Source organism: Scyliorhinus canicula, chromosome 3 (assembly GCF_902713615.1).
Source record: "Scyliorhinus canicula chromosome 3, sScyCan1.1, whole genome shotgun sequence".
Taxonomy (NCBI): domain Eukaryota; kingdom Metazoa; phylum Chordata; class Chondrichthyes; order Carcharhiniformes; family Scyliorhinidae; genus Scyliorhinus; species Scyliorhinus canicula.
The window spans coordinates 226,982,558-227,008,099 of record NC_052148.1 but is presented as its reverse complement, the minus strand read 5'-3'; the positions used below and the strand labels follow the sequence as shown (position 1 = coordinate 227,008,099).

Sequence of the window (25,542 nt, the reverse complement as noted above, 5' to 3'; positions counted from 1 at the left end):
TCCGATCATTCTTAGGATTAATTGGGTATTGTAGGAACCATATAGATGGTTTTGCCACAAAAGCAGTCCCACCATCAGACTTCCTTAACAAGAACGCCCTAAGGGAATGGTTTCATCACCACACGGACGCCATCGATGAATTAAAGCGCGCCCAAGGCACAGCCCCCGCCTCGCAGGTACCAGACCCACACTCTCCCTATGTCATAGAAGTAGCGACACCGACCGAACCCTCTCTGCAGTACTACTACAGGAGAGACATGACCGTTTAGGACCCATAGCCTATGCCTCACGAGTTTTGGATCCCGTGGAGCAAGGATTTTCAGCCTGCGAAAGGCACTTACTCGCAGTCTTTTGGGCAGTTCAATATTTTGCATATTCACAGGCCTCAACCCTAACGATTTTAACCAAGCACACCCCAACGCAGCTACTGTTCGATGGTAGGTTAAAGGACGGTTCAGTTAGCCAGAACAGAGCAGCTCACTGGACACTGTTATTACAAGGAAGGGACATCACAGTTAAACGGACAAAGACTCACACATTTTTAGCAGACAACCTGCAGTATGAAGGAACCCCACATGAGTGTCAGATCATTGCAGCCAAACACCACACAGGACCCTTTATTCCAAAATCACTACCCGCACGAGCAGGCATCAGAACACAGAATCCCGCGACCACGGATAACTCTTTAAAAATGTATGTAGATGGTTCTTCCACCATTGACAATGGAAAAAGAATAACAGGATGCGGTATTTATGTGGAAGACGCACAGGGACGTGCATTAGAGGAAATATCTTTAAAATTGCTAGGCCACTTTGGATCACAAGCAGCCGAATTAGCAGCAATCGCATATGTAGTGCTGCACCCAGATTCTAACCCGACCCCCGCAGATATATATTCGGACAGTTTATATGTCTCCAATAGTTGACAGAATTCCTGCCCCTGTGGAATCTAGAGGATTCATATCCGCTAATGGTAAACCCCTACCCTCAGCCCCATTATTGAAGCATATTCTTGAGATAGCAAAAAACCACACATATGGCCTAATCAAAGTCAGAAGGCATCATCGTTCCGCCCAACCCGGTAACGTAAAGGCAGATCCCCGAGAGTGAACCGATACCGCAGTCCAGGTTTCACAGACCAATATCGAAGATTTAGCCCAGGCCCAAAAGGCAGACAACACTCTTAAACAAGTTTTAAATCGAAACTACCCAGCCCCCTATGACAAATTCAAGGACTCACTGAGGGTACAGGACAATATAATTTTAAAGAATGGACAGAAACCAGATAATTTGCCAGTTCATGACGGACACAGACATCAGGGGATAGAAACTACCATTGCCCACTTAAGACCTTTGTGCTGGTGGCCCGATTTAAAAGCAGACGTCACGCATTATGTTGAGAATTGTTTAATCTGCGCACAGAATAATCCTGAAAGGTAGTCCGGGAAAGGTCAATTAAGACACACCCGACCTGTTAATGGCCCATGGACGAATTTACAGCTCGATTACATTGGTCCACTCCCCCACTGCAGAAATGGTTTTAAATATGTATTGGTAGTAATCGACACCTTCACAAAATGGGTGGAAGCATTTCCCTCCAGGACAAACACGGCTAAGGGAACAGGCAAGATCTTAACACAGCAGATATTTACACGCTGGGGACACCCCGCAGCATTGAATCAGACCAAGGTTCCTATTTCACCCGCAGAGTAATGCTGAATGTCCTAACGATTTTGGGAATAAAACAAAAATTCCACATTGCTTATCACCCCAATCCAGCGATTGTGGAATTTTTTTGAAAATTGTGTAAAATATGAATTGGACCCTGAAAGCGGTTATTAGGAAAATGGTGCAACAGCATAACACCACATGGGACATAGTTCTCTCATTTGCACTATGTTTATTAGGAACACAGTATCAAGTTCCACAGGATTCACCCCCCACACCCTCATGGCCGGACGACCCATGAAAGGAACCGAATATTTATTAGGACTTGATTTGGCCAGCCCCACAATCACCGCCCTTATCCATGAAAAAACAGTCCAACAACTCACGGAAAATATTAAAGCAGCCCAGCTCGCTGCAGCTGTCCGACTAGGCGCCAGGAAAAAGCAGATTACGGCCTGCTTTGATAAAACAGTCCACCCAGTAGAGTATACAGTCGGTCAGCAAGTGATGTTTTCCTTGTATAATCCCAGTTCGTTCCTCTCCCCTAAATTTGAAGGACCCTACTCCATTTTGGATAAAATGAGCCCCTCTGTGTACAAAATAACGTACCCCAATGGAAAAACAGGTTGGTTCCATATCAACCAGCTTAAAGTTTATGGAACCCAGTGTAGCCACTCCCACCACGTCTCCCTAGCAATAGCAGACGATTCCACCCCACCCATCGACAACTTAGACCAGCCCCCCCCCCCCCCCCACCCCAGCCAGGACAGCACGTCCACGCCCACAGACCCAACCTTGTCTCCGCCCACAGGAACGCCTTTCCATCGTGAGCTCGTCTCCGCCCACAGGTACGCCTTTCCATCTTGAGCTTGATTCGGAAGACAGCGACAGCCCCTGGAACCATGACCAGACATGTTTAGCCCCCTGTGCCCACTTTCACTGCCACAGCCAGAGCCACCGCCACTGCCCGACAACGGAAATTTGCCCTTTGCAGCTACCGCCCCTCATGGCAAGCGAACCCCCCATTGGCACCGCGACAACTCTTGTCAGTTAGTAAGGAATGACAATTCGGATCCCATGACCGCCCACGCGGCCATGGCACAGAAATGACAGACACGAGTTTGGCAACCGGGAGATGGTGATGACTCAGAGTCTGACTCCCATTACGTTAACCCTTTCGCAACACCTTTTGATACGGAACCCTAAGGTATCCAGATGATGAGAAAAAGGAACCGTATGTGAATTACAGTGTCCTATTTCTTATGGAACCTGCGCGCTTTCTTTCTTTCATTCTTATTGCTACATGGTTTTAATTAATGTCGGCTTAACACAAAATTTCTTGATACAGTTTATTCTTCCGATCTCACATGGTTTTAATTAATGTCGGGCAGTTACAAAATTTCTTAATACAGTCATAGTTACTCTTCTTACACCATTTACTGCCCAATGACCGTTAAACGAACAAATTATTGGATCCCATATGTTACAAATTCTTTCCGCTCGTATCAGGTCACCCAGGCAGTGGAGTAACGGCACTAATCCCCGCCCTGCCTGAGGACCGCCAATGCGTCCTGTCAGCCAAGCTCGGGTAGTGGAGCAATGGCACTGATCACCACCCTATCTGGAGAATCCCACCCATTCTTGCCCTGCCACGGCCCACACGCACCTCAGGCTTCGATCACTTCAAGTAATCTGGAATTTTTTTTTACACTCCCTCCTAACCTTGGCAGGTCTTTGTTTCCCCTTATCCGCCCTTTTGTGTGCTTTAAAGAATGCCTTTTGCCACAACTCTTTACCTTCCACGACTCTTGGGTCGCTACCCCAACTGCTATTTACATGTTTGACACACTTTGTTGCTACGCATTTGTTGCTATACGTGAACTACTTCTGGACCCTGGACAGAGAAATTGTCCACCCAGTCACCGCATTAACCACAAGCTGTGGGATTCCTTACACTTAAACAGAATTTTTTTCCCCGGATGTCTTGTCTCTAAAATGGTTATTTCAAAAAAAAATAAGGGAGTCACACGTTGTGACGATTCTAATGGTTAATTGAAGTTGAAGAGAGAAAGACAAACAAAACGAGATGTTAACCAATGATAATAAGATATTATGCTTGCACCCTCAGGAATATACGAAGAACGAAGAACAAAAAGATAAGATGAAGACAGGACTGATGACCTCCATTGTGATCATCGCTGGCATCCTACAACAGTACGCGTTGTAGCCAGCCCCGGACATGACCATACAATACGAGACCCCTAGCCCGGACACCGCACCTCACATGAAAATAAACACGGATACCCCTACAAGGTGCGAAAACATTGTATAATGGTATTCCCTTTCCTATACAGTAGAAGTCCTTTTGGTAATAGCAATACTCTGCAATGTCATTCAGATACTTAGACTCCGCACATGGCGAAGGAGAGCCTCCTGCTCCCCGATATACACACTCCAAGCCCCTTTCCTTGGAATCCAACAAACCCCACAAACCTTTTTCACTGACAAAATAAAAAGATTGCACTTCTTCTGTGACTGTAATATATTAAATAGAGATGTGATGCTACTGTTTATATTTCTTAAAAATGTTTGTATTGTACATAAGTTTCTTTTTGATGCTTGCCAGCAGCATGAGAGTAGAACATAGAACAGTACAGCACAGAACAGGCCCTCCTGCCTTCGATGTTGTGCCAAGCCTTGTCCAAAACCAAGATCAAGCTATCCCACTCCTTGTCATTCTGGTGTGCTCCATGTGCCTATCCAATAACCGCTTGAAAGTTCCTAAAGTGTACAACTCCAATATCACAGTAGGCAGTCCATTCCACACCCTAACCACTGTCTGAGTAAAGAACCTACCTCGGACATCCCTCCCACCCTGAACCTTAATAGTTGTGCCTCCTTGTCACAGCTACATCCATCCGAGGAAATGGTCTCTGAACGTCCACTCTATCTATCCCCCTCATCATCTTATAAACCTCTATTCAGTCGCTTCTCATCCTCCCCCGCTCCAAAGAGAAAACACCGAGCTCCCGCAACCTTACCTCATAAGACCTATCCTCCAAACCAGGCAGCATTCTCGTAAATCTCCTTTGCACCTTTTCCAATGCTTCCATATCCTCCCTATAGTAAGGTGACCAGAACTGTACACAATACTGCAAATGTGGTCTCACCAGGGTGATGTACAGTTCAACCATAATCCCACGGTTCCGTTAATAAACGCTAACACACTATAGGCCTTCTTCACGGCATTATCCACTTGAGTGGCAACCTTCAGAGATCTGTGGACATGAACCCCAAGATCGCTCTGTTCCTCCACATTCCTCAGAACGCTGCCGTCGACCCTGTAATCCGCATTCAAACTTTTCCTACCAAAATGAATCACCTCGCACTTAGGAAACTAGTAGCTTAGCTAATGATAGTTAGAGGTTCCCTTGTGTAAATAAGTTAAATGTGTAATGATTAAATGTTTTAGTGGCCCCTTAGAGTTTATGAATTATGATGTGTTGATAAAATTAGGTAAACGCTCCAAAAACATAGGACAGAGCAGTGTAGAACCTGTCCTTGACCAATAGTAACCGGCACACCAAGGACGGATGAGGATCAATAGTGTGATCCACCACGCTTCACGTTCAGGATCAAAAGGACGGATGTAGCCATTTGGAATGGCCACTTACCAAGGATCTCGGGAAAAATGGCCACCTGCAAAGGAACATGGGAAATATGGTCAACCCAGGACTAAGACGCTCAGAGCTTATGTATATTGGCAACTCAGATAACTAGATGCTATCGAAATCCCCAGCTATTCTGCATTCTAATGGCCCATTTCCCCGTGACAAAAGACCTGTACTCAGGTAACAGATACAGAAACAGACTCATCGGCGCCACTCCCTTTGCTCAGGGAGCCCAAAAAGCCAAGGTCAATGACTGCTCAGGACACGCCCCATCATCAAGGCACCCGCCCCTTTATTAGCCAAAATCGAAGGCAGTAATCGAAGCCTGCCAAATTATTGGGTCCAAAGCTAAGGACCGCCCAAAAGAGCACAAAACCCCATTAGGATAAAGAGAGACACTGCCATGTGTTCAGTCTCTCTTGGCCCCGGTGCTCAGTCTCTCTTGGTCCCGACCTACACCTAAAACCAAATGCAGCATCACGTCCAGAAGACAAGGTCAAGACCAATGATCGCTACCAGAGGGATGAGCCCAACAGAAACAAAGTCACTTCTCCAAACCCAGCCACGCAAGATCCGAACAAAGGCCTTGTTCCTCTGCATAAAGCCGGGTGCCTGAAGTTAAGTACAGGTTGTTGTAGTGTTAGGTGTAATTTAGCTTGTAGTGTTTTATGTTGCATGTCGAAGTAATTCTTGTGTGTAAATAAACTATCATTGAGCTTGAACTAACTAACTGGTTGTTTGGTCTTTGATCGATACCTGGTGAAACCTTGTAGTGGTATCATTTGATACCTGGCGACTCTGAAAAGCAATATCATCATTAATAACTGTCATATCAGTATCCAGTTAAAAAGAGCAACATTATTGGTGTCTCCGGTGAGAATTGGCAACAACTCCCCTCTCCCAATTTACAACCATTCAGGTAGTAATCTGCCTTCCTGTTTTTGCTTCCAAAGTGAATAACCTCACATTTATCCAAATTATACTGCATCTGCCATTGATTTGCCCAGTCGCCCAACCTGTCCAGATCATGCTGTAGGATCCCTGCACCCTCGTACAATTCACCCTCCCACCTACCTTGGTATCATTTGCAAACTTTAAGATGTTACATTTTGTTCCCTCATCCAAATCATTAATATAAATTGAGAATAGCTGGGGTTCCAGCACCGATCCCTGTGATACCCCACTAGTTACTGCCTGCCAATTTGAAAAGGACCCATTAATCCGTACTCTTTGTTTCCTCTCTGCCAGCCAGTTTTCTATCCACCTCAATACATTTCCCCAATCCCATATGCTTTAATTTTGCACAATAATAATTCAATTGCTAATTGAAATGGAAGAATGAGCAGAAAATGAAAAGTGGCACTGCGTAAATTGCATTGACAGAGAGCCAGCGCAGACGCAATGGGCTGAATGGCTCCTTCTGTGCTCTAACAATTTTGTGATTCTGTGAATTTGAGTGATCTGCTTTGCAATGAGCATTTTCTATTCTCAGGATTTGCAGCAATTATTGGCCCGATTTAATGACCATGCTGCACAGGAAAGGCAGCCCGACGCGGAGCAGCTGTGCCAATGACAGCCGGAGACCCTGCTCCAGGGACCTACCCAGTCCGCAACGCCACATGAGCTCTAACGCAGGGTTGTGGGCAGTATCACCTTTTAGCAAATCTGCATATTAAAGAGAGACAGCTAGTCTCACTTTAATGTGCAGATTCCTGAGTCACCCGAGGTGTGAGAGTTGCCCTTGCCTCAAAGATCTCAGTTGAGCGCTGTTCAGTACTGGCCTCCACAAACGGGGCCAAGAAAGACACTTGTGGTAGTCACCTAGGGGATCTGAGGTACACAGGTGTATGCCCTTTGGGGAGGATAGCACTCTGGGACTGTTGGTGCCACCAGGCACCCTGGCAGTGCCAGCAAGTACCCTGATAGTTGCCAGCCTGCCACCTGTTACTGCCATGGTGTCCAGGTGGCACTGGCAGCTGGAAGGGACACTGCCAGGTTGGCATTGCTAAGGTGCCAGGCTGGCATTCTTTGGTGTAATGTGATTGGGCCAAGGTGCCCTGTGTGGGCGTGGGGGCATTGGGGGGGGGGGGGGGGGGTGTTGGGACCCTCCTATTGTGCATTGGGGCCTGGGTGAAGATGTCCGGGGAGCGGAGCTCGCCAGTGCAGAAAACAGGGCTATGTGGGGCCTCAGCCACACGTTCCCCATTGAGGCCCCTTATCAAACGCATTTTATAGCCTTGTGCTGCGTGGCGCTGCGAGCACCGGGAAACACACGGCTAAACACGCTTGCTATGGGGCTTTGTTCCCATTTAGAATCGCTCCTATATTTTTTTGGGGACTTTGTCTAATTCCTCTTGGCCTTGTAACTGCGCAATACAGACAGGTTCCAATATTTGACAATAACGCTTACTGAAAAATTATCTGCTTTTGCGTAGTACATGCTTGATGAGCTGTCACACTAAGATCTGTGTTTGCTTGTTGTAAATGGTAGCATAATGGATAATTTCACAGTAACACATAAATGTTTAAACAAATGATTAACATTGAGCAAATTATGAACAAAATGAGAAAAAAAAGTTTCACAAAGATTGTGTTCTATATAAACAATAATGCCTCGAAATGGAAACATTCTACCCTTGTCACACTGTAATTTGTTACCTGTAAAAGGCTGTATTGCATTTAGCTACCGTAGATATTTACTGATCACTTAGTTACCAGAAACAAATATTTTGTGGTTCACCAGCATAAGTACTCACATAAAAGACAACCCACATCTAAGTTAATCCCTCAAAAATTCATGACCTTCTTAAAAGCTGGGAGTCAATATTACAAAGACAAAGCCTACCAAAATCATCACCAATCACAAATACATTTTTATTCTTTCTCATGTCTGCTAATGCATTGCTATCAGCTGCTTCTGTCAGCTACTGTTGTGTTGTTTGATTGATGTGACATTTAAATAGAAACTTTCCCTCTCAGTGTTAGCCCTGGTTTCTGCTACTGGTTTAACTGTACTCTCCTTATTCCTCCTATTCATAGTCATTATGGAAAGGGACAAAGAAAAATGTAATGATACAACTAGAAGAGAGCCAACTTTAGTGATTTGAGAAAGGATCCAGCACAGGTGGACTGGAAACAAAGAATATGGATAAGAAAACAATAGTTAAGCAAGACTGGCTTTCAGGTCAGAGAAAATATGGGTACAAACCAAGCATATTGCCATAAAATGCAAAATAGGACATTTGAAGCCAGAACTCCCATGATGGCAAAGAAGATAAAATAAAATTCAAAAATCTTCAATAAATATATTGGAAGTAAAAGAATAGTTAAAGGAATGGTGGAACCAACTGGAGACAATAAAATAAAATCTTCTTTAGGATGGCAGAGGTATGACTGAGGTACTGAATGTATATTTTTCCTTTGACTACACAAAAGAGTATAAAGTTAAATGTTGCAGTAGAGGGGCTGGAGTAGTGATATTCAACAGATAAAAATAGATAGAATGGAGGTTTTAAATATGTTGGCATCACACAAAGTTAACAAGTCACTCAGTTTAGATGGAATTCATCCTTAGCTGCTGAGGGAAAGAAGGGTGGAGATAGTGGAAGTTCTGGCCACAATCTTTACGTCCTTCTTGGATCTAGCGATGGTGCCTAGAAACTTGAGGATTGCAAATGTTACACCTGTGTTCAAAAAGATTGAGAGGGATAAACCTGGTTACTACATGCCAGTCAATTTAACATTAGTGGCAGAAAAACTACGAGAGACATGGTCAATGGCAAAATTAATTCTCACTTGGAGATACAGAGGTTAAGGAGGAGCAGCTAACACAGATTTGCTAAAGGCAACAGTCGCCTACTTAAACAGACTGGAGTTCTTGAACATAGTATCAGAAAGTGGCCTCACGGTAGCATGGTGGTTAGCATCAATGCTTCACAGCTCCAGGGTCCCAGGTTCGATTCCCGGCTGGGTCACTGTCTGTGTGGAGTCTGCACGTCCTCCCCGTGTGTGCGTGGGTTTCCTCCGGGTGCTCCGGTTTCCTCCCACAGTCCAAAGATGTGCGGGTTAGGTGGATTGGCCATGCTAAATTGCCCGTAGTGTAAGGTTAATGGGGGGATTGTTGGGTTACGGGTATACGGGTTACGTGGGTTTAAGTAGGGTGATCATTGCTCGGCACAACATCGAGGGCCGAAGGGCCTGTTCTGTGCTGTACTGTTCTATTCTAAAAAGGGTTGATGAAGGCAGCGTAATAAATGATGTACATACAGACTTTCAAAAAGGTGTTTGATAAAATACCACATAACAGGCTAATTCAGAAGATAGAAGCAAATGGGTTAAAAGGGACGGTAGCAACATAACTATAGAATTAGCTAAAAAATTAAAGGCAGGAAAATGTGGTGAATGGATGTTTTTTTTCTAACAAAGTGTACAGTAGGATATCACAGGAGTCAGAATTAGGACATTGCTTTTCTTATTATAGATTAGTGACTTACACTTGGATACAGGGAGAACAGGTTTAAAGTTTGTGGATGATACAAACCGTTGCAATGCAATGCAGTGAATAACAGAAAGACTGAACTAGGCTGGTCAAATGACTGACAAATGGAAGGAGCGGGTGGGATTCCAACCAACACACCGCGTGTTTTGCAGCGGTGGAGACGGCCCACCAGCGGGAATTTCTGATTTAGCTGACTGCACCCCTCAACACTGGGAAACCCGGCGCAGTCAGTGGGACCGGAAACTTCTGCCGGTGTTAACAGCCGGTAAATTCCGCCCACAATTTAATCTGCAGGAACAATATGGAGAGGACGTATAATCTAAATTGTAAATAACTCTAAGGGATAGAGTGCAAGAGGAGAGAGACCGGAAGGGGGGGGGGGGATACATATATCCTTGAAGGTGGCAGAGCAAGTTGATGAGTTAAGAAAGTGTGGTGAATCACGTTCCACTGTTACTCACTGCTGTATGTATGTATATATATATTCACTGTTATTGTTTGTTCCATTGTTACTTACTGTTGTTGTTGCGTCTGTTGGTTCCGCCTGTTGCTCCTCCCCTCGGGCTTTGTATATAGTTGGCTCATCTGTGGCCCTGCCCCCAGTGAGGGATCAGCAGCAGACAGGCACACATCTCATTGTATTGAAGCCAAAATTTGGTTCTATAACTTGTTTTGTCTATTATTGGTGGTCCATCAATTTAATACACTGAGATATTGATGCTGCTCTTAAGCCTGACCGACTTGAACTTAACCCGCAGGCAGCTGCGCCACTGTGATCTTCGAGCACTGGCTAAGCTGTTTCGAGGCTTACCTCGCCTCATCGACCGACGCTGTCACCGAGGTGCACAAGCTGCGTCTCCTCAACGCCCAGGTGAGCCCCAAAATGTTTCTGCTGATCAGAGACGTGGCCTCATACGCAGAGGCGATCACACTGCTGAAAGGACAGTTCGTGAGGGCAGTGAATGAAGTGTTCGCTCGACATCTCCTTGTCACGAGGCGTCAGCGCCCCAGACGGATCACTGGCCAAATTCCTGCGTGACCTGCGAGTACTCGCCCGGAATTGTAACTGCCAGGCAGTTACGGCGGTTCAGCACTCTGAGCTCCTAATCAAGGACATCTATGTGGCCGGAGTCCGGTCTAATTATATCCGACAACGCTTGCTCGAAGGGGATACCCTTGACCTCAAGGTCATTGTGCAGCTCTCTAGCTCTTTGGAAGTAGAGTTCCAGAAAATGGATGTCTTCACGTCTGACCACGCGGCACCCTCGTGGACGTCGGAGGCGCGGCCATCACCCGGCCCGGGTGAGTCACAAGCCTGTGCCGCACGGCAGCCCACCAACTCTGGGGGGTTGTACTGGTACTTCTGCGGCCAGGGCCAGCACCCCAGACAGCACTGCCCTGCTTGGAACGCGACCTGCAACGAGTGTGGCAAGAAGGAGCACTTTGCCAAGGTCTGTCAGGCCCGACCTCAAGCTCCCAGACCCAAAGTCTACCAGGCCCGACTTGTAGCTCACAGGTCCCGCAGCGTGGCATCTTGCCTGCCGGGACTGCCCCCTTCTGACACATCATCCGCCTCGTGCGGCTAGTGGGGGCCGCCATTTTGGCCACCATCATCGACGACGCCCGCCACGTGCGACTCATGGAGGCCATCTTGGGACCACTCCGCTACCACCGACCAGACCAGCCATCTTCCGCAGCTCAGCTCCGTCACACTCGACCAGTGTCGGCCCCATCACCTCAAGAACTCCATGATGGCCATCCGGGTCAATGGGCACGAGATGACCTGTCTGTTTGACTCCGGGAGCACAGATAGCTTCATTCGGATTTTCCCGCGTCCCAGACTATCTCCCTAGCTTCCGGATCACAGTCTGTTCAGGTCCGGGGATACTGTGTCGCAAACCTTGCGGTACAGGGCGTAGAGTACGCTAACTTCAAACTGTACGTCCTCCCCCATCTCTGCGCTGCCCTGTTACTATGACTGGACTTCTAGTGTTACCTCCGAAGCCTGACTTTGAAGTTTGGTGGACCTCTGCCCGTCACACCGTCTGTAGCCTCGTGACCCTTAAGGTCATCCCTCCCTCGCTCTTTGCTAACCTCACCGCTGACTGTAAGCTCGTCGCCACCAGGAGCAGACGATACAGTGCCCGGGACAAGACCTTTATAAGGTCGGCGGTCCAGCGGCTCCTGCGGGAAAGGATCATTGAGGCTAGTAACAGCCCCTGGAGAGCCCAAGCGGCGGTCGTCAGGACTGGGGAGAAACACCGGATGGTCGTCGACTACAGTCAGACGACCAACCAGTACACGCAGGCCGATGCGTATCCTCTTCCCCGCATATCTGACATGGTCAACCAGATTGCCCAGTACCTGGTCTTCTCCACAGTAGACTTGAACTCCGCGTACCACCAATACACTGCCTTCGAGGCAGATGGCCACCTCGACCACTTTCTCCGGGTCCCCTTCAGCGTCACCAATGGGGTCTCGGTCTTCCAGCGAGTGATGGACCGAATGGTTGACCAGTACAGGCTGCGGGCCACGTTCCTGTAACTGGATAATGTCACCAACTGCGGCCATAACCAGCAGGACCATGACGCTAACCTCCAGAAATTCCTCCACACCGCCCAGCTCCTTAATTTAACCTATAAAAGGAGAAATACGTTTTCCGCACAACCCGCCTAGCCATCCTTGGCTACGTCATGGAAACGGAGTCCTAGGGCCCGACCCCAACCGCATGCGCCCCCTTCTGCAACTTCCCCTCCCCCTCTTCCCCAAGGCCCTGAAGTGATGCCTGTGGTTTTTCTCTATTATGCCCAGTGCATCCCCAATTATGCGGACAAGGCCCGCCCACTTATCAAAGCCACCATTTTTCCCCTGACGGCTGAGGCCCGCCTAGCCTTCAACCGTATCAAGGCAGATACTGCCAAGGCCACGATGCACACAGTAGACAAGTCCATCCCCTTCCAGGTGGAGAGCGATGCATCTGACTTTGCCCTGGCCGCTACCCTCAACCAGACGGGCAGACACGTGGCTTTCTTCTCCCGTACACTCCATGCCTCTGAAATTCGGCATCCCTCTGTCGCAAAGGAAGCACAAGCCATTGTGTGGCATTGGAGGCATTACCTGGCCGGCAGGTGATTCACTCTCCTCACTGACCAAGGGTCGGTTACCTTCATGTTCAATAATTCAGAGCAGGGCAAGATCAAGAACGACAAGAGCTTGGAGGTGGAGGATCGAACTCTCCACCTATAACTACGACATTGTGTATCGGCCTGGAAAACTCAATGAGCCTCCAGATGCCCTATCCCACGGTACATGTGCCAATGCACAAGCAGACCGACTTTGGGCCCTCCACAATGACCTCTGTCACCCGGGGGTCACCCAACTCCTCCATTTCATCAAGGCCCGCAACCTGCCTTACTCTACCGAGGAGGTCAGGACCATGACCAGACACAGCCAAGTCTGCCCGGAGTGCAAACCGCACTTCCATCGGCCAGACAGAGCTCACCTGGTGAGGGCCTCCCGCCCCTTTGAATGCCTCAGTATCAATTTCAAAAGGCCCATCCCCTCCACTGACCGTAACGTGTACTTCCTCAACATCGTTGACGAGTACTCCCGTTTTCCCTTTGCCATTCCATGCCCTGACATGACCTCTGCCGCCGCCATCAAGGCTCTGCACAGTCTCTTCATCACCTAGTGATCAGGGTCCTCTTTTATGAGTAATTAGCTGCATCAGTTCCTGCTTAGGGCATTGCCTCAAGCAGGACAACCAGCTACAACCCCCAGGAAAACGGACAGGTGGAGAGGGAGATCGCGACGGTCTGGAAGGCCGTCCTTCTTGCCCTCCGGTCTAGAAGTCTCCCGCTGGCAGGAGGTCCTTCCCGATGGGCTCCGCTCCCTCCGGTCGTTTCTATGTACTGCCACTAACGAGACCCCTCATGAACGTTTGTTTGTCTTCCCTAGGAAGTCCACCTCAGGGGTCTTTCTCCCATCTGGCTGACAGTCCCATGGCCCGTCCTCCTCCTCCGGAGGCATGTGAGGAGCCATAAGTCATATCCCTCATCGAGAGGGTACTGCTCCTCCATGCAAACCCACTGTATGCCTACGTGGCACATCATGACGGGTGGCAGGACACAGTCTCCCTCAGGGGCTTGGCACCCGCAGTTTCCCCAGCAACTATCACCAACTCGTCCATCCCTACACTGTCTACCACCATCACCACCACTCGGCTGCCTCGGGACTTGGCACCGGCAGCCTCCCCAGTCCCCATTACCACCACCCCCGCCCCTACACCCTCTCCCTCTTCGTCGCTCATTGGGATGAAGAAGACAGCACGCTCCCGGAGTCGAAAGTCTCACACCACAGCCGAGACTGAGACGATCACGGCAGAAGGTTAAAGCTCCTGTCAAACTCAATCTGTGAGTCCACATCACCCCGCTGGACTTTCTTTTTTAAACAGGGGATGAATGTGGTGAACCACATTCCACTGTTACATATACATATATATATATATATATATTCACTGTTATTGTTTGTTCCATTGTTACTTACTATTGTTGTTGTTGCTTCTGTTGGCTCCTCCCCTCGGGCTTTGTATATAGTTGGCTGATCTGTGGCCCTGCCCCCAGTGAGGGATCAGCAGCAGGCAGGCACACATCTCATTGTATTGAAGCCACAATTTAGTTCTATAACTCGTTTCGTCTATTATTGATGGTGCATCAGAAAGTATATGGAATACCTGGCTTTATAAATAGCGGCATTGCATGCAACTACATGAAAGTCGTGCTAAATCTTTACAATCATTGGTTAGGCATTGTCACAAATTCTGGGCACCACACATTAGGAAGGCAGACAAGGTCTTGAAGAGTGTTCAGTGGAGATTTATCAAAGTGGAAGCAAGAATGTGGAAGTTCAGTAATGTGGAGACATTGGAGAGGCTGGGATTGTTCTCCTTACAGCAGAGTGGTGAGAGTGATTTAAGAGAGGTATTGCCCCCAAGGAATTTTGAGAAATTGACAGAGCAAGGAGAGAAATTTCTGGTATGTGTATCAGTAGTGAGAGGTCATAGATTTAAAATATTTGGAAAATAGCTATTGGGAAAATGAGAAGAAATATTTTCATTCAAAAGTTTAAGATCAAGAACACTGAAAGAGTTGTGGAATCAGATTCCAGGAGAAACTTTCAGTAATTGGACATGTAATTGAATTGGCAAGGTCATGGGGTGGGGGGGGGGAGTGGGGGGGGGAGGGGGGGGGGGGGGAGTAGGCTCGACAGTTTGTTCAAAGTGATAAGAGGATTGCAAAGGAAATGCTGGGTTGAATGCCCTCTCTTTGTGCTGTAAGATTTTATAATTCTAAACACCAAGTGCAACCTGACTAAGGCACAATCTTTGGCAGTTGACTCAACTTATGACAATATAACCCAGATTGTACTTGTTTATTGCCATCTCAAACTGCGTAAACATGGTAATTGGGTTTTTTGTTTCAGAGTTCACCAACCTGTGCTTTCCCAAATCCCCATCATTCATTTTAATGGATTAGAAAATTTTGAGCTGGTAAACACACTCTGGCCCATAAGTGATGACTCATCAACCATCAGAGCAGAAATCTCTCATCCCGCCAGCAGTGGGTAGGAACGGAGAATTTAGTGGGAGGCGAAAAGTCAGAAACCCGTCAGCGTAACAGCAGTTTCAGATTCTCCCAATGGCGGGTCAGTTACCCTGCTGTCTGGTGGTGGAAATTCTTGCATCTTATGAATGCGCATTAAAACAGCTGCTGGACAGAATCTCGTCAGACATTCCAATCGCACGTCACGCCAGCGGGAAACTACATCGGCCTCAAAATTGTTTGAAAAAGTTCCTTGCACAGTTTGCTTGAGAGTTCGATGCGAGTGCAACACACATGGATTGAATTGGTTTATTTTCACGTGCACCGAGGTACACTGAAAAGTATTGTTCTGCGTGCAGCTCAAACAGATTATTTCGTACATGAAAAGGAAATACATAAGAGGGCAAACATCAAGTACACAATGTATAGGAGATATAAAAAGAGGATCTGTGTGAGAGAGCTCACAGAGAGTTGCCACGTTCCAGCGCCTATAGGTTATCTGCCATAGTATTGCACCGCTTCAGCTGCACTGAGCGCCTCTCTACTCAGGCAGACTGGTTTGTGCCCTCCAGCTCCATGCCATTCTGGTCTTTATATACAGTAATGTGATGCAGGACCCATACAGCTTCCACTCCAACAGATCAAAGATTGACAGGGTATGGGATGCGAGGTGAGAGCGATGATGACAAAGATAAGGGAGGCAATGTTGAAGGAGCGCTGTGCAAGTTTGGGGGTGGGGGAGGATAACATAAATTGGACAATGTGGAATGAAGGCTGTGAGAGGGTGTTGGGGATGGGAAACAGGTGGATAAGAAATGTAAACAATAGAAGGCAGAGAGAAAACAGAAGGCTGGGAAGCTGGATCCCAGCAAGGCTGTGTGAAAGGCAGACTAACAAGGAGGTCAAATGGATACCAGATAGTTTACTGGAAAGGGGTGCATGGAGACTCCAGAATATAGGGTGAGGGCTATTAGAGTAGCACACTAGGTGAGCTTTGCACCTGCACAGAAGTCATGGCTGCAGTGGTTTGTGAAGGTCACTGTCGTCCATACTCCTCTTTGGAAATGGGAACTATGACAAGGGGTCATAGGTAACAGGCTAATAGGCAGTCCAGGGGCTTTATGGGCCTCACCGTCTGACGTCAGAGATAGCAGACAGAGCAGAAGTTCAGCAGCCATGCAACAGGAGCAATCACTGGGAGCATGTTGTAGGAAGGGGCAAGGGCTACGTGATCCACAGGAAAAATGCACAGCTTGGTGTGCAGGGCTCTGTACTGGGCTGCAGACAATAATTGTCACAAGTAGGCTTACATTAACACTGCAATGAAGTTACTGTGAAAAGCCCCTCGTCTCCACATTCCAGCACCTTTTCAGGTACACAGAGGGAGAATTCAGAATCTCCAAATTACCTAACAACACATCTTTCGGGACTTGTGGGAGGAAACTGGAGCATCGAGAGCAATCCCACGCAGACACAGGGAGAACATGTAGACTCCACACAGACCGTGACCCAAGCCAGGGACATTAAAGGGTTCACTGCAGGGGAATGAGAGCTCATCAGAAGATGAAGATGAGATGCAGGAAGCCCGGGAGTTGGTGAGAGACAGAATGAGCCCACTATGTCCTGATGTCTGCAAGGACGTCCTCTGGTGGCCCAAGTACTGGAGGCCCCATGCCTCATAAGGATCTCCTGCTCAGGGGCCGAATCCCCTCAGTGGTTTACGCTGGAGTGGAGGCTGGCACAGGCAGAGTGGACTCTGAGCGGCTACAAACCATTGGAGAATCCTAAGTAGAGGGCCCTGGAGTGACAGGTTGACACTCATCCTCCCTGTGGGTGCCAGAGGGCCCAGGCCTGACTGCTGCATGAAATAAAGGACCTGAAGGAAGGTCAAGGTCCCTCATTCCTATGCCACCTACAGCCTGACAGTGCCTACCAGGGTGTACTGGCCATGGAGTGCAGGGCCGTCTGACCTGCTGGATCAAGGTCTCAATGGTGCTGTCAACCTTCCCATGATGGGCCCAAGAAGCCCGCATGTTGGAGTCAGAACATGGAAAGGCTCCTCCATCATTCGCTCTAGTCTGCTGAGTGACCGTCGAATCTCTACATGATGTCTCACTGCCTGCTGTTATCTTCACCAGTGAGCTTGCAGCCGCTTCCAGAGGCTCATCATTTGACTGGAGTTAAGCAGGTGGCTGGCTGGTCTCCAACTGCCACATACCTGTGCTGTCCCAGCCACTGACTGCTGCAGTGACATGTCTCTAAGATTTCCCACAGGAAGTGATCCCAAGTCGAATCTAGAGTTATGCCCCCCAAGGTATTTGTCTCTGCGCTGGTAGAGGATGCGGGTGTAACTCAGATGTGCCCGGAGTGCTGCTCAGCTGCGTGAATGGCCGCAGTCTGCTGGCGTTACAAAAATAAATGACAGTTTTAGTGGATGAGTTGAATATTTCAGCGTACTTTTGAATCACTGTGATCGTCAGGATTTGATTAAATACTAGGTTGTTAGGAGAGGCCAATTTCCGCATCATCGCAGGTGCCATCCCTGTCCTCCCAACAAAGTTGGCTGCAGGCTCCTCAAATTCCATGAGGACACGACGTTGGCTGTCCCACCCAGGTCTGTGATCGCTCATGTTTGTTGTATGTCAACGTTCCCCGTACAAAGACGAAAGGCATGAGATCAGAGGAGTGGTGCAAAAGTTGGATAAAATGCATGTCCCCTGTGTGTGGTGAGCCATCTCCAGAAGGGCCCAGAGATGGAGTGTGAGCAACATGACAGGTGGGATGGTTGCGATGTGAAAGTGCCCGTGCGGAACAATGGATGTTAATGGATGCGTGATATCCGTGAAGAGTAGTCATTTGGGTACATGAGACTATGATGAGAGTTAAATAGCGGAGGGAGTTGAGAGAGGACTTCCCCTGTTGGAGCAGATGAGATCATTCATCCATTTCCTACACTGGATGCTGCATCTGGTGCAGTTGCCAACTATGCTAATCTCCTGGGCAATGGAGAGGTGAGGTTGCTGCGCTTCCCTGAGCCATCCCTGAAGTACAGAACATGTCTCTGCGCCCAAACTCCTTGGATCAAGCCCTCGCGGGCATGGTGGTTGAAGCAGGTGCAGACTTCTTCTTGAGGCTGCTAGCCTTTTGTCTCTGGTATGCTGACATCCTGCAAGATCTTGCGAAGGCATGTGGGTTGGAGAAAGTGATACGAGTGTGTCACTAAAGGCACTGTACCATAGAGGTTTCCAACATCCATCATCAGTTTAGAATATCACATGTCCAAAGATGCTGAGATCAGTCAAGTTTGAAAATTATGATGATCTCATTTATTTGGTTGATTTCATTAAGTGTTTCTGATTTTTGGTTTTACTAATTTTCCAAGTATTGAGGTCAGGTCAGGTTAATATATCAGTATTTGCCAGGTATGGTTTGATCATCTTTCTTCAGTGTGGGATTTTATGTTGCCAGTTTGTGATTTTTGTTTTTTACTGCCATAGTTGAATTAGTAAATTAAACAGCTAAACTCCAGCCCCCTCTTGTGGCCAATGCTTTGCTGTCATAAAAAGTTTTATTAAAAGCTTTTAGAAAAGGCCCACAATTTGCCACAAATGCCCCATTTATGAAAGAAAATCAAGGTTTGAACAGATTTAAATACCGTGGCATTGATTGTGGGTGAGATTTACTGACCACCCTGCTTGTTTTTTGGTAGGGGATGCAGTTCATCAGCAGGATCGACCAGTCCCGCCGTTGTCAATGAGATTTTCAGTTGACAGTACTCCTCGTTGCCAGGAAACTCTGGTGTGGGTCTGGAATTTCCCACCAGCGTAAACAGCCGGTAAATCCCAGCCAATGTCTACATGTGATTCCAGAAGCATATTAAATTTCCAATAACATCTATGTATATCCATAATCTGCAGTTTAATAAAAGTTTATGATACCAAACTGTATGGTTATTAATATATTCATGCCCCAAGTACCTTGAAAATAAAATGTTCAAAATTACATGAATGTAAGCTCTTGAAACTCCAACTTTTCAATCACACATCTAGATATGCAAGTTGCAAACAATTAAGCAAATCTATGCCCGTTCTAAGAATTGTGTAACAAAAGAACCTCAAAATTGACAGATTATCCTTATTATTTCCAATGTAAACAATGTTTTGTTTTAAATTAAAAGGTGCATAATGAATGTCAAATATTTTAAGAACTGGCATTGATCTAGTTATATACTCACAAACACGCACCAATGTTTGATGTGTGAGTAACTCACATCACAGAAATACCCGAAATACTCTCAGTTTTGGGGATTAACCAATGCAACTAAAAATAGATTAACTACTGAATTTTGTGTGCAAATTTGGTTGCCACGTTTGTTTAGATAACAGTGACTAGTCCTCAAAAGTATTTAATTGGACATGAACAATCTGAGGATGCAATAAATAATGTGCTATTTAACCGCAAGTTCTATATTTATTGATCAATTGGTACTAAGTCCTCATGTTGCATTACTAAACTTTGATGAGAGCAATAATTAACTAATTTATGGTCTGTTAATTTTTTTAAATCAGTGTATAAACTTTAGTAGCGACTCCACATTTCTTCCAAACAGAATACTTTGCTGGAGACACTGTTTTCCTCAATCAAGATTGAACAAAATCTAACAACTCGCCAATAAAATAGAACATTCTGCTGCAAGTAAGTGCGATTGAATACAGTTCACCCCTAATTATTGCAAAACCATTTAGAAACTGTATTTGTGCTTGAATTCCCCCTAATCTTATAGGGGGGAAGGTTTTATTAAGACCATAGATAAAGTTTCTGGCATCAGTTACTGATTTTTTTACCTAGTGTTTACTTAGACCAGAAACTCATGTTGCTGATATTAGCATTCCTTCACCTGGCAATTCCGTGTAAGTGTTTATCTTTTTATAATAAACAAGTTAAGTTTGATTTTAAAGTAGAAGGCACAAGAATAATATACAAAATGCTCTAAGCATTTTTATTTATTCACAGGATGCAGTTGTCACTGGCACGCCAGCATTTATTGTTTATTGCTAATTGCCCATGAGAGGATGGTGGTGAGCTGCCTTCTTAAACCATGGCAATTATGTGGCAAAGATACTCTGTCGGTGCTGAAGAGTAGGGAGTTCTAGGATTCTGACCTAGGGACAATGAAAGAATGGTAATATTTTTCCAAGTCAGGATGATGTATGACTGCAGAGATGGTGGCGTTCCCATGCACCTACTGTCCTTATTATTCTCAGTGATTGGGGTGCTATAGAAGAAAACTTAGTCACTTTTTACAGTACATCTTATATATGATACACACTGCAGTGCATCAACAGTAGAGAGAATGAATATTTAAGGTTCAGGCAAGCTGCATTGCCCTGGATGGTGTTGAGTTTCTTGAATTATATAAGTTGCTTGACATGTCTGAGGGACAGCTCTCCCGATTATGACCTCAGTCCCCAGATTTTACTGAGAAGGATTTTGTGGGGACAACAGGGCTGGGTGTAGCTTTTTCACTTCCAAATCCATTGCGTAGGTTGATGCAGGATGATCTGTACAGTTTTTGATTAGCTTTGCAAGGTGGTTTTGATACATCTAGGTGTGGAGTCACTTATAAGCCAGACCAGGTCAGGATGGGACACTTCCTTCTCTAAAGAACATGAGTAAACTAGATGAATTTTAATCTCAATCTAGCAATTTCACCATTACTGATACTAGTTTTTTATCCAAGATTAATTTAATTGAATTTAAGTTCTCCAGCTGGTCAAATAGGATTTGAACTTGAGGCTGGATTTTATGCTCCAAACTTTCCTCTGGGTTTCATGTGTGTTATGAAGTTGGAGATGTTCAATTTGTATCCAGAGGGGGTTTTGTGGAGCCACGTGGCGAGTTGGGCGGTCTTTAAAGTCTCTAATGAAGGGGAGGTCCAAGGTGCTGCTGATACGAGTTATTTCTTTGGGTGTTGCTGCATCCCATCGATTGGGGCGATGGGCAATATTTGAAAGGACTGATAACCACTTAACTAGAGTTGTCTCAGAGTTCCAGAGATTATTCTCATTATTGAGTGAAGTTGCATGTCAATCAGTTTAGAGTGACTACTTGAGGTCGACACAAGTGCGCAGCACTCAGCTGTCGAGAAGCCCAGAGCTACCGCAGATGTACAGAGGACAGCAGTTTTTGCGCCCCAGCTTGTGCAAACGAGCTTGTGGATGGTGTTCACTTGTGATGTGTGTTAGCTATGCTTCGAAGGTGGTGATGGTAAGTTAGGGAGCTCCAAGACAGGTGGGAGTCGCGTTATACTGCACTTCTTCTCCACAGTAGATGGCATTAGAGTGTTGTAAGCCTTCGATTTTCAAGGTGGAATGCCGAAACAATAGACTTGACTGGGTTTGGTTGTCGACTCCACTTGCAGAAATCTTCAGCCATTTTGAGTGGTCAGAGTTTAGCATGGCTTACATACCCTGGAAGATTTTGCCTAAGCTGTCATGGCAATATCGTTGCCATAAATACTTTCATGATGTGCTGTGCATGTCACTTATGTAGGTGTTAAAACATGTCAATGCCTGGACACTACCTTGTGGGAGACCATTGTTGAGTATTATTGAGTGCTGACCTTTCCTCGGAGGTAAACCTTCATCCTTCTGTTGCTCAGAAACGTCCCCAACACTGAAGTGATTAGGCACATTGCAGCTTCAGGGGCAGGTTAGGTGTCAGTCCATGTTTTAAAACAATATTGTAGGCTGGGTAAAGAAAGTATGAAAGTGGTTCCAGTCTTGAGCTTGCAGTGAAAACCTGTCTCAATGATTGTGGTGATAACAAAGACTTGTTCACAGCAACTGTGTTGGGGCCTAAAGCTTGCTTGCTTTTGGAGAAGGGTAATAGAGCTAAGTCTTAAAATAATTAGTTGCTCCAGGATCTTATAGGTTGTACAGAACAATGTAATGAATCTGTAGTTCCCAGGGTCATCTGCTGGCTTCCTTGATTTTGGCAGGGCTATTACCATCACCTCAGATTTAGGGAATGTGGCCATTCACCGCCACAGTTGAAAAGAGTACCAGTAGCCAGATTTGCCAATGGGTCAGGATAGTGCAGGAAGTCCAGTGAAATACTAGCTGCTTTGCCCTTTTTCTGGTTGTTAGACCAGCATCCAGTTCTACAAGGGTAAAATTGCCTTGACAGGGAGTAAGACTCTTATCTACTTGCCATGGCTTCTCTTGAGTTTTTTTCCTGGCTTCCTGTTTGTGTTGCTATCGAGGGATCCCTTTGAGTTGGCCAGTATTTTGGTAGCAACAGCATTTGCACTTACTTTGGTTAAGCGGCCTCTGCTGGGTTTGATGCAGCATGTTTCCTCAGGAAGTTCCAGGCCCAATTGCTTGTGTCTAAAGTCCATAGATTGCAATACAGTCCAGCCTGCTTTGTTGTCTACAGTTGTCCAAAGATTCAAATAGTACTGTGGCCATCAAGTCCTGGAGTGAGATCGTACCTGGAGCTGCTGGTTCAGAAACAGGGCCGCTACCCACTATACCACAAGGCCTTCAACATTATTTAGGATAACACAATTAGTCTCATCATTATGTTAACTTTTAAAAATCGAAATGGTTAGATATTCATTCAGATCATAAAGGAAGAAATTAGCAACTGCAGCTAGCTAATCACAATATTATTTTAGCAGCTGAGCTTTGTTTAATAAGTCCAAATTAAATCTAATGCCCAAAAATTACAAGATTAGATTAGATTAATATACTGTTTAGAAGTTCCTATGTTGAGCCTATCCCTCTGTGTGAGCACAGATTCATTGTTGTTATTCTCTTAGTCAGGCTTCACCTATTGTAAGCCCTCCATAGTTACTTCCTTCTTTGTTTTCTTTTGTGTGTAGTGACTTCATCTTTTAAGTAAGCAATTGAGGCTAACCACTGTGCAACCATGCCACTTTAGGGGCTGGTTTAGCACTGTGGGCTAAACAGCTGGCTTATAAAGCAGAACAAGGCCAGCAGCACGGGTTCAATTCCCGTACCAGCCTCCCCGAACAGGCGGCAGAATGTGGCGACTAGGGGCTTTTCACAGCTTCAACTTCATTGAAGCCTACTTGTGACAATAAGTGATTATTAATATTATTATTATTATATCCCAGTGAGGAAGAAAGATGGCAAGAGGGGTAAAACAAGGCTGAACAAGGAGGTCAAGAACATTATGAAGACAAAAACTAAGTTATATCATATTGCAAAGGCCAGTGGCAAACTGGAAGATTGTAGAACTTTCAAACATAAACAAAGGGATATTAAAAAGTACTAAAAAAAAGCGAAGGTAAATTACAAAAACAACTAGCACAGAATATCAAAAAGGATAGTAAAGCTTCTACAGGTATGTAAAAGGGAAGTCGCTAAGTTGAATGTTGGTCCCCTGGAAGATGAAACTGGTGAGTTAATGTTGGGGAACTCAGATGCTGAATCTTTTTTAAAAATTTAGAGTACCCAATTCATTTTTTCCAATTAAGGGGCAATTTAGCGTGGCCAATCCATCTAGCTTGCACATTTTTAGGTGTGGGGGCGAAACCCACGCAAGCACAGGGAGAATGTGCAAACTCCACACGGACAGTGACCCAGAGCCGGGATCGACTCTGGGACCTCAGCGCCTTGAGGCCGCAGTGCTAACCCACTGCACCACTGTGCTGCCCTGAGAGATGTTGAATCAATACTTTGCCTCAGTTTTCACGGTGAAGGATGCTAGTCCCATTCCTATAGGACCGAGCAATTCAGAGGTAATAGAAAGGATGGAACTAGGAACAATCTGCATCAATAGGGAGACAGTACTCAACAAACTCTAGGGACTGAGGGTAGTCAAGTCCCCAGGGCAGGGAAGTGGCAGCAGAGATAGTGGATCCATTGGTTATGAAATTCCATGGACATGGGGAAGGTTCCAGTGGATTAGAAAAATGCTAACAAAATGCCCTTATTCGAAAAGGGAGGGAAGCGGAATGTGGGAAATTACAAACCAGTTAGTTTAACATCTGTTGTTGGAAAACTGTAAGAATCAATTATCAAGGACATAATATCAAGACATTTGGAAAGCCAAAGTGCTATCCGTCAAAGTCAGCATGGTTTTATGAAAGGAAAATCATGATTGACTAATCTGCTTGAGTGCTTCGAAGATGTAACAAGCAGAGTGGTTAATGGGGATCCTGTAGATGTAGTATATCTGGACTTCCGGAAGGCGTTTGATAAGGTGCCGCACAGAAGGTTAATTCACAAGGTGAGATCACTTGGGATTAGGGGTAACTTATAAGCATGGATAGAAGACTGGCTGACGGACAGGAGACAGAGAGTCAGGTTAAATGGGTCTTTTTCTGGATGGCAGGATATAACTAGTGGGGTGCCACAGGGTTCGGTGCTATTTACAATCTATATCAACAACTTGGATACAGGGATAGAAGGATCGATAGCCAAATTTGCAGATGACACAATAGGTGGGACAGTAAGCTGCAATGAGGAAATAAGAACCTTACAAATGGATATAGACAGGTTAGGAGAGTGGGCCAAAATGTGGCAGATGGAGTTTAATGGGGATAAGTGTGAGGTTGTGCATTTTTGTTCGAAAAAATGGTAAGGCAACTTATTATCTAAAAGGAGAGAATCTTTGTGGTGCTCTGATACAGAAGGATCTGGGTGGCCTTGTGCATGAGTCACAGCAAATGAGCATTCAGGTGCAGCAGATAATAAGGAAAGCAAATGGAATGTTGGCATTTGTAACAAAAGGAATTGAGTATATAGGTAAGGAAGTGTTGTTGCAACTATACACGGTATTGGTAAGACCGCATCTGGAGTATTGTGCACAGTTTATTTGATCCCCTTATTTGAGGAAAGCTGTAGTGGCATTGGAGGCTGTTCGAGGAGGTTCACTAGGTTGATTCCAGAGATGAGGGGATTATCTTATGAAGAGAGATTGAACAGGCCTCTACTCTCTCGAGTTTAGAAGAATGAGGGGAGATCAAATTGAGGTACACAAGATGCTAAAAGGTATGGATAAAGTAGACGTGCAGCTGATACTTCCTCTTGTGGGGCATTCTAAAATGAGAAGTCATAATCTTAGAATACGAGGTA

The 25,542-nt window shown here is 45.9% G+C and overlaps 2 protein-coding genes across 5 annotated transcripts in view; one reads left to right on the top strand and one right to left on the bottom strand.

Annotated features, from left to right (window-relative positions):
- The window catches only part of idua (alpha-L-iduronidase), a 328,554-nt gene that overhangs the window by 253,336 nt on the left and 49,676 nt on the right, over positions 1–25,542 (bottom strand). The gene's annotated exons all lie outside the window — the stretch shown is intronic.
- The window catches only part of slc26a1 (solute carrier family 26 member 1), a 66,769-nt gene that overhangs the window by 31,907 nt on the left and 9,320 nt on the right, over positions 1–25,542 (top strand). For 2 of the 3 annotated variants that reach the window (XM_038792329.1, XM_038792328.1), the window contains exons 2-4: positions 3,796–3,980; positions 19,146–19,271; positions 20,046–20,131. The gene's annotated coding sequence lies outside the window, so the exon portion shown is untranslated. The remainder of the gene's footprint in view (positions 1–3,795; positions 3,981–19,145; positions 19,272–20,045; positions 20,132–25,542) is intronic. The other variant, XM_038792330.1, reaches the window with a different exon arrangement.